This window comes from Macrotis lagotis, chromosome 3, assembly GCF_037893015.1.
Source record: "Macrotis lagotis isolate mMagLag1 chromosome 3, bilby.v1.9.chrom.fasta, whole genome shotgun sequence".
NCBI classification, from domain to species: domain Eukaryota; kingdom Metazoa; phylum Chordata; class Mammalia; order Peramelemorphia; family Peramelidae; genus Macrotis; species Macrotis lagotis.
In genome coordinates, this window is record NC_133660.1 from 111,590,498 (window position 1) to 111,600,456 (window position 9,959).

At 39.2% G+C, this 9,959-nt stretch overlaps 1 protein-coding gene across 2 annotated transcripts in view; it reads right to left on the reverse strand.

Annotated features, from left to right (window-relative positions):
* Positions 1 to 9,002, reverse strand: part of GUCY1A1 (guanylate cyclase 1 soluble subunit alpha 1) — a 92,163-nt gene extending 83,161 nt beyond the window's left edge. The window contains exon 1 of one of the 2 annotated variants that reach the window (XM_074229068.1): positions 8,231 to 9,002. The gene's annotated coding sequence lies outside the window, so the exon portion shown is untranslated. Of the gene's footprint in view, positions 1 to 7,516; positions 7,851 to 8,230 lie in introns of those variants that run through there. The other variant, XM_074229069.1, reaches the window with a different exon arrangement.
* Positions 9,003 to 9,959: the final 957 nt, after the last annotated feature.

Sequence of the window (9,959 nt, forward strand, 5' to 3'; positions counted from 1 at the left end):
CATTGTGTTCATTCAGATTCTATGGCTTTTTTGGTTGTTGTTTTTTTTGGCATTGTCCATAACAGGTCTCCCAGGGTTATGCATTCATGGTTTCTCATAGAACAACAGTACTCCATAACATTCATATACCATAACTTATTCAGTTATTCCTCAATTGATGGGCAGTCCCTCTATTTCCAGTTCTTTGCCACTACAAAAAGTCACTTGACATATCTAATTACTTGTCAAATCTCATCATTTCTCCTTCATATTTTTTCTAATAACAGAGCCTCTACTTCAGTTTTACCTGTACTATTGCTATTATCTTTTACTTGGACTACTTGTCTCGAGTCTATTCCCTTTCCAATCCAGTCAGCTGCCAGCTATTTTTCTGAAGTGTAGTTCTAACTGCTGTGGTAGCTTCTTTACCCAATAAACGTCATCGACTCCCTATTACCTCTAGACCCAAAAAGTCCTCTCTGTTTGGCATTAAAGATTCTATAACCTGATCCCTTCTGCCTTTCTAATCTTCTTAAACTTTACTTCTCTTTACACAATCTATAATTCAGCCTATTTGGCTAGAGCTTAATTGGTTTACTTCACACATAACACACTCTTACCTCCCACCTTTGTGCCCCTCATGACTAAAATTCTCTCCCTCTTCACCTTTTGGTTTTGACTTTTAGGAGTCATTTAGGGATCAGATCAAATGCAACCTTCTATGCGAGCCCTCTGAAGTTTCTTTTAGATTACCTTCCATTTACTTTGTATATATCTGGCATGTACTTAGTAATTTATTTTCTTCCTTATTTAAATGTGAGTTCCTTGATACCAAGAATATATTTCTTTCTTGGTATCCATAGGCCTTAATTTATTTGCTGGCCTCTGAAGTTTCTTTTAGATTACCTTCCATTTACTTTGTATATATCTGGCATGTACTTAGTAATTTATTTTCTTCCTTATTTAAATGTGAGTTCCTTGACACCAAGAATATATTTGTCTTTCTTGGTATCCATAGGCATTAATTTATTTGCTGGCAAATATAACTGGCATGTAATATAATAAATATTAGTTGACTACCTTATTTTTAAAAATAAATGAATAGGGACATAAATGTAGTGATATATAAAATTGTCTTTTATAGGCTTATGAAAAACATTACATGAACTAATGCAGAACTTTGCAGAGAGGACAATGTTTCAAGATGTTTTAATGTTGATAATCCATTGATTTAATCCATTTGATCTATTTTGAATGATTCTCATTCTACACAGCTGAGAAATTGTGAGTATTTGGCATGGAAATATCTATTTAAAAGGTTACTCTTTCAATTTTATGGATCAATATTATATCTAAGCAAGAGTGGTCAAAAGTTTTTCCTATGATTATACTTTGATTGAATTAGAATGCACTTTACTGAATTCTTGAGGATAGTTTGAGATCTATGCTTTTGGCATAGCAATTTACCTGTTAATTTAGAAGAATCATCATCAACTTATCTTATTTTTATTATTCATGAATATTCTGCCCACCTCCTATATTAGCCATCCCTCCTTTAATTTCTCCAACCTCTCAAGGTATCTATCATTTTTCTCAAATCTGTCAATCCAGATTTGGAGTTAACTAAAGGACTATTTCCATAACAGATTATGGTACCACTTATCCTAGGAGAATCTACAATTTAAAAGAAGTCTAAGAATAATTAGACACTCTTCAGAATTGAAAAAAAGGAATAATAAGGCAGTTAGATAGCTTGGTCTTGGGCATCAATATGGTGATCTTTCAATTCATAAGGTAAGCCTTTAAATCACAAGGTGCTAGTGCTCTCTCATTAGAGTGTGTGATAGTTTCTTCTCTCAATCATATTCTTGCCTAGTACCCTCAGTGACCTGAACTACTGAAAGTCTGAGACTTAGAAAAGTGTTTCTTCCACCATGCCCTCAACCTGTCCTTTACTTAATGGATCAGTATACTTATGCATCTACAACTTCCTCCATCTTCTCCTTACTTTTCCCTCCAATAGAGAAAACTACTAATAATGCCACTCACTCCCTTTCAGTGAACTTAAGAGAATGAAAGGAGTAAAAAGACTTGATAGGCAAATTTTGAAAAAAAACTTAGGGGATATAGAGAAAATAGGGACCTCAGAAACGCAGCCAGGTGGTATGGTGGATTAGAGTACCAAACCTGCTATCAGAAAGAAGAGTTCAAATCTGGTCTCCAATACTTGCAAGCTTTATGATCCTTGACAAATCTCTAAATCTCTTTCTGTCTCAGTTTTCCCATCTGCAAAGTGGGAATTTAATAATACCTATCTTCTAGGACTGTTGTGAGGATCAAATTAAATAATATTTACAAAAAGGTTTTAAAGCATTATAGATACACTAGTTATTTTAAATATTATTGCTGTTAAGTATGATAGATGTTAATATCTGATAATCAGTTCAGCAGATCACTTAGAATGAATTCCCTCATGTTTTTTTCCATCTGTTTGTTTTTGCAAGGCAATAGGTTAAGTGACTTACCCAAGGTCACACAGCTAGGTAATTATTAAGTATCTGAGGCTAGATTTGAACTCATGTCCTCCTGACTCCAGGGCCTGTGCTCTATCCACCTAGCTGCCACTTTACCCACCCCAGTTACTCATGTGTAGAAGTTCCTCTTTTTTTTTTGACAAGATCAAATTTAGACTCCAAGGTCATAGGGGCATCATTGCCCCACTTCCTCCCAGGTCAAAATGTAGTCTTCTAAAATTTCTTCACTCCTACTGGCTTTGCCTGGCTTTATTTTTCTCCTCCTCCTACCTCATATATTACTTGTTTTGTTCCATGTGCAATTACTTTCTTCCTCCATTAGACTGTATGCTCTTTGAGTGATGAGATCATATTGTTTTTTTATCTTTGGAGCTGTAGAACTCAACTAATCAATCAATCAATCAACAAGCATTTCTTCAAACAACAAGTGTGCCACAGATAAAACCACTGTAACCAAGATCACAAGAAATGTAGTAAATTGGGAAACAATCTTTACAACTAATGATTCTGACAAAGGACTCCTTTCTAAAATATACAAAGAACTGAGTCATATTTTTTTTAAAAAAAAAAGCCATTCCCCAATTGACAAATGGTCAAAGGATGTGCAAAGGCAATTTACAGATGAGGAGATCAAAGCAATCCATAGCCATATGAAAAATTGCTCTAAATCATTACTTAAGAGAGAAATGCAAATCAAAGCTTCTCTGAGGTACCACCTCACACCTCTCAGGCTGGCCAATATGACCAGAAAGGATAATGATCATTGTTGGAAGGGTTGTGGGAAATCTGGGACACTATTGCACTGTTGGTGGAGCTGTGAACTCATCCAATCTTTCTGGAGAGAAATTTGGAACTATGCCCAAAGTGCAAGAAAAATGAGCATACCCTTTGATCAAGCAATACCACTACTGGGTCTATACCCTGAAGAGATGATGAAAAAGGGTAAAAACATCACTTGTCTAAAAATATTCATAGCAGCCCTGTTTGTGGTGGTAAAGAATTGGAAATCAAGTAAATGTCCTTCAACTGGGGAATGACTTAGCCAACTGTGGTATATGTATGTCATGGAACACTATTGTTCTATTAGAAACAAGGAGGGATGAGAATTCAGGGAAGCCTGGAAGGATTTGCATGAACTGATGCTGAGTGAGATGAGCAGAACCAGATAAACAATGTACACCCTATCAGCAACATGGGGGTGATATTCAACCTTGATGGACTTGCTCGTTCCATCAGTGCAACAACCAGGGACGATTTTGGGCTGTCTGCAATGGAGAATACCATCTATATCCAGAGAAAGAGCCGTGGAGTTTGAACAAATTTCAAGAACTATTCCCTTTAATTTAGAAAAAAACAGATATCTTATTGTCTGATCTTGTTATCTCTTATACTTTTTGTTTCTTAAGGATATGATTTCTCTCTCATCACACTCAATTTGGATCAATGTACAACATGGAAACAATGTAAAGACTGACAAATTGCTTTTGGGGGGATGGGGGAGGGAAGTAAGATTGGGAGAAAAATTGTAAAACTCAAAACTCAAATAAAATCTTTAAAAATTAAAAAAAAAACAAGTGTACTAGCACTACTCTGTAGATACAAATACAAAAAAAGAAATAATCTCAAAAGAGTTTACACTATTGGATTATATGATTCTGTCACCCTAATTCTAAGGGAATACATAACTACTTATTCAATTTTTATAAAGCCATTATAAGTGAGTTAGTTAGAGAAACAAGATCAAGTAATAAGAATTTAATTTTACACTAATCAGTGTCCACATCATTTAACCTCCTTGGTCCTGAGTTTCCACATAAGTAAAACAAGGAGAGTTCAGAGTATTTAGCTCTGGAAAGAGATCTAGAAGGTGATCTAATCCAGTCCTCATATTTTATAGGCAAAGAAACTGAGAGTTGTATAGATGGCACAGTTTACTAAGGTCACACAGATCTGGGGTTTTAATACAGTTCCTCAGATTTCAAATCCTGTACTCTGGATCTTTGCAGCTCTGAATCTGAGTTGTTTATTCTTAATATTTTTGGAGTTGACTACAGTGCATACTTAGTCTGGACAAATTTTTTTTAATGGTAGCTGGGATAGATAATCTTTGAGGACCCATACTGTTTTAAATCCTATGATTTGGGAATTGGGGTATAGATCATCTAAGTTTTTCCATTGTATTATTTCAAATTGACTTGTATTTGAAAAAATCAGAACTCTTTCCTTATTTATGTAAATAATTTTCATTTACCATTGAGAAGGAAAAGGATTTCATCTTACCAATGTACATTTTTCAGTGTTATGGGAGAGTATATATTATCAACTAAATAGAAAATTTAGTGTTGGAAAGAACTTTAGAGATTATTCCCCTCATTTTGCAGAGGACAAAACTGAAGTCAATAAAGAAGCTAAATTACTTGCTCTATTTGTTAAACAGTAGAGTTGGAAATTGGGTCAGTGGTTTCTGACCTCCAGATCTCATCTTCTTGCCACCATTCTATTTTGTGTGTTTTCAGATTCTTTAGATTTTTTTTTCATTTATTTTGGAAATACCTGTGACAAAATTAAAACACCTTGTCAAGGGATTGTGACAATCGTGTTGTATTTGGTTATACAATTGTTGTTAGTCACTTAAACTGCTTGCATTAATGTTTTACTACTTGTTACTCAAGTTTAAAAACATTAGTTTTGAAACAGGCTTTCAAAATCAATCCTTAAGTAATGGAACGGAAATAAGAACCCATGAGACAATTTCACTCTCTTTCTCCTGTTATTGTTGGCAAGGTAACAAAAAGATGACTGACTCAGAAATCAAGAGAATTGGGTTCATATCCTAGCTGACTTTCTATGTGCATAAATGAAAAGTCTGGGGTATATTGCTTGACTTCCCTGCTTATCCATTTCTTCACCTGTAAAATGAAGATAATTCTTGCACTTTATCACAAAATTATATGGAGAACGCACTTTGTGAAGACATTTTCTATCTCTGGACCTCAGTTTCTTCATCTGTAAAATGGGGGATTGGATGCAATGACATTTAAAGTCTCTTCCAACTCCAAATATTATGATTCACCTCTCAAAATACTATATGAACGAGTTGTTAATACCAAAATCAAATGAATACACCCATTAAATTCGTATTAGCATTATTCTAAAAAAGGGAGGAAAATATTTGGAGCAGTGACCACTCACATTCGGACATCACAAAGCTTATCTTTTCATTTGGCTGCACTGACTGTACAGACTCCTCCTTTAAAACCCATTTAAAATATCACCTCCCCCAGCTAACCTTCACAAATTGATTCAGTGAGCTTTCTCTCCAAAGTTCACAGAGCCCTTTAATATTACATTACTATAATGCATCTCTATATATTATCTTATGTTACAGTTATGTGTATGTATATATACTTATATAAATACATACACACATAATATCTATGTATATGTGTATTATATTTGTATATATATATTATATATACATTCCTCAGAATATTCTAAACTTTTAATCCTCTCAGTCATCCAGAAAAAATGTTTTATGTAAAATTGATGTTTAATAAAATTGATGTGACTAAAATGGATCACATCTCATCTTCCTCACCCCCACTACCATATTACTATTACCATTAAAGGAAGCATGACATATTTATTATGTATAGACAGAAGTTATGACCTGGGATCTAGGAAAACATGGGTTCAATTCTCTTCATCTTTCTCAACCATACATACACACATCTACAGATACCCTAAATAGTTAAATAGGTTTATTGTGTGAGTGAGTGAGTGAGTGAATGTGTATGTATCTGTGTGTGTGTGTGTGTGTGTGTGTGTGTGTGTGTGCTTAAGCAGAGGATGGACATGGATTTAACTTTCCTGACCCTCTAGCAAGTCATTAAGACTCTCTTTTATAATTGATTCTGGATCTCCCAAGGTAGTTGGCATCTAAGAAATCAGAGATCATTGAGGATTTGCCATAATTATGTAACCAATGTAACCTCCAATCAAATATAAGAACTGTATTTCTTTGCATGATATCAGGTTTTCCAAAGTTCTCTTATACAAAGACAAAAATTTCATTTTCTTGGTATTGTGCTATCAGTATGGTTTTTTCTGCTTTTCTGTATCTAAAGAGCAACATAAAATCAATTTTCATGCCTTTGTAGAAAAAATTTCACAATTTTCATACAAAATGTTTTCCTTTAGTTATAATACAATGATAAATCATTAGTCTAAGAATTATCAGCATGCCCTTAGTCTTGAAAAAACTTATGTATGTACATTGGGTTAATTTTCATTGAAAACTCCCTGTTTAGAAAAGTCCTACTTAACAAGAGGATTCCAGTACCCTGCAAAACACATTGTTTGCTTTGGCCTTCCAAAGAATATAATTCTGAAGCTGTTGATTTTGATATAGAGGTTAGAAGGGGGGGTTGGGCATGTTTTGATTTATAACTCCAGAGAACATTGGAATTCAATTTCACTCTAAGCAGCCAATTTAATAAATAATAAATCTGAAACAGCAACAGATGAGTTCTATATGTGAAGAAACTATAAAAAGCCACTTCTATCAATAAAATTTCATCACTGATGGCAGTAACAGGTGGAGTTTTCAGAAACTTGGGGTTTTTTTCAAAGACAGAAACAGTTGGGCAGAAGTCTCATCACTGAAACATCAAATTCTAAAACAACCTGTACCATTCAAAATGTGAAGAATTTCAAGGATTCAGAAAATGGCAAGATGCCTCTAATACTCCAATGGGGCAAAAGGACGAGTCCCTCTGGTTTTATTGAGAGGTTGCAACCACTACGTTTCAAAATACAATCGGGGGAGGGGGGGAGAAAAACAGTGTTTAAAAGAAAAAGCAGCAGAAAAGTGAATGAAGTTAGCAATAGTACAGTAAGGTTTCCAGGTCTGCAGATCCTAGCTGTACAAATAGTCAAGCAAGACCCATTTCTCAGGGTTGCTGCTACCCTATCACTTCCAGTTAGACTCAAACCAAAATTACCTTTTGTCAGGCCATGACTAGAAAGCTATTTCATCTCTCCGATCCCTGCCCTTCTTTGCAACCCCAAGAAGTTGGCTGACTGAGAGCGCAGGTCGGCCTTTCCGGTTTTCTGAAGGGAGGCTGCAGATGGGCGAAAATCTGAAGCAGCTAGCAGCTCATTCCTTAGCAGGCTAACTAAAGGCAGGAGAAGGTTTCGGATACAGAAATCTCCTCCTCATAGGTGCAAAGGACCTCGCGACGCCTTTTAAGGGGCTTGTTTGCGCTGGCCTTCCCTGGCAAGAAAGCTGGGCTCAAGCCCAGAGAGCCCGCCGTGGGTCTGCCCTCCCGTTAGGCTGTGGGAGTGGAGAGTCCGGAGCCGCTGGAGCCGCAGCCCGGGCGTGGGCAGCGCTTTCCCACGGCCGGTCCCTGAGCGCAGGGAGCCAGCCTGGGTCAGCGGGGATGGCCGGGACGCTCCCCTTCCTCATCTCCCCCGGGCCCCAGTCTGCCCCGGGCATCGACCCGTGCTGCCGGGTCACTCCCTCCTCCCAAGCGTGGGAATCAGGGCCGAGCCGGGCTGCAGCCGGAGCGGGGCGCGGGGCGCGGGGCGCGGGGTGCCAGGCAGGAGGCTGCCCGGCGGGGAGGCGGGAGAGAACCCCGAGCTCGCTCGAGCGAGGGGGCTAAGCTCGCCCGGGAGGCCACCCCGGAGCGCGCCGGCGCCGAGGGGCGATTACTTACTTGCTGTCTTCGCTGGCCTGGAGCTGGAATTCCGGATCCCTGGCGGCTCTGGGGCGCGATCCACCCAGCCTGATGGCAAGCACTGGACCGCAGAGGGGCGTCAGGGGGAGGGGGAAGCAGGGAGAGCCAGGACTCGAGGATACCTGCCCTCCTGGGGCTTTGCCCTGGAGTCACCCACCCCACCTGCTCAGCAGCTCCTGGGCGGGCGGGGAGCAGGGAACCCTTTAGCCACCAGACTGCCGGCTTTTCTCTGCCTCTATCTCCCTATGTGTCTGTGCGCCTGTGTGTGAGCAACACTTACACGCGCGCACACACACACACGCGCACACACACACACACACACACACACACACACACACGCACGCACTTCACAGCCTCCTCTTTGTCCTCTTGCACGCCATAAGCTTCGAACCCTCCCTTTCCTTCGAGTTCAGAAAAATGAAAGTAATTCTGCAGGCTTAGCCGAGGATCGGGGCAAATGTCCTGGCCGCTGTCCCCCTTCCTGGACGTCTGTCTGACTGTATGTATGTCTCTATCAGCCTGCCGCTTCTGGACCGCTGCTTTCCTTCGGCGGAGCCTGCTCCCTCGGTGCAAGACTGGCTCCTGGCCCTTGGGCCTCCTCTCGGTTCTCACTCCTTTGTCCCAATCTCCAAACTCACTTTAGCAACTTGTATTTGCGGCTACCGTCTCTATGCTCCACCCACCAGCCTCTGCTAGCAAAAGGCAAGCCTTGCTCTCCTGGGCTGCCAGATTAACCAGTCCAGCAACCATTCTGAAGAGGTGGGAAACCAAAGGGCCAAAGGCGGGGGGGGTGGGGGGGGGGGAACCAGAAGCCTGCGCCGATATACTTCAATATGCCCTCCTCCTTGAACTTGAAGTAGCTCCGAAAACTTCTGGTCAACCGACTGAAATGATAGTAATACCACTTGGACAATCGAGTTATGGATATGATTAATTTCTCTGACTTTTACTGGGTCAGGAATTCCAGGGTCAGCTTGAGACTCGCCTCTCTCAGGGGATGTGTGGAGTCACTGAAAGATTTGCCTTTGTATACAAAGTGTGCACCATGAGCAGACCATTATATTATTTTTTTTGTAAAATAAAAATTGAAAACTTCCCCCCTACAACCATGGAAGCTTTGGAGGGTCTTTTCCACTCCTTTTGATTCTATGCTGCTGCTGCTTTGATAATTGCATCATAGAACAGTTTAAATGATACACTAGATGGAATATCCAAAACTAATAAGTCTTCCCATTGTTCATGTGACAAGTTTTCCTCTAAAAAATCTTCAATCAGGAGGACCTGAGTTCAAATGCAATCTCAGACTTGACACTAACTAGCGGCTGGTCACTTAATTCCAGCTGCCTCCAAAAAAAAGTTCCTTTCTGTCAAACTATCTTGTCACTATTCCTATCACGGAGGAAAACATTGATTATATCATTTGACTTGCTAAATACGGTCACCAACCCTTCCTTGAATGGATATGGTTATCTATTTCTTTATTAGTAGTCTGAATTCAGATTTGAATGTACAAAGTACATTGAGTTCTTTTTCTTTCCAAATTGCTATTGCTCCAAAAATAAAGAGATTAGAGAGAAGCAAGAAATGAAATCAAGTCAAATCATGGCAGGCATGAATGCCTGAAAATATATGAGAGCATTAAAAGTATATAATCCTAGATCTTCTCTATTCCCTACATTCCTATACTCACTATGCTTCCAGAGTGCTT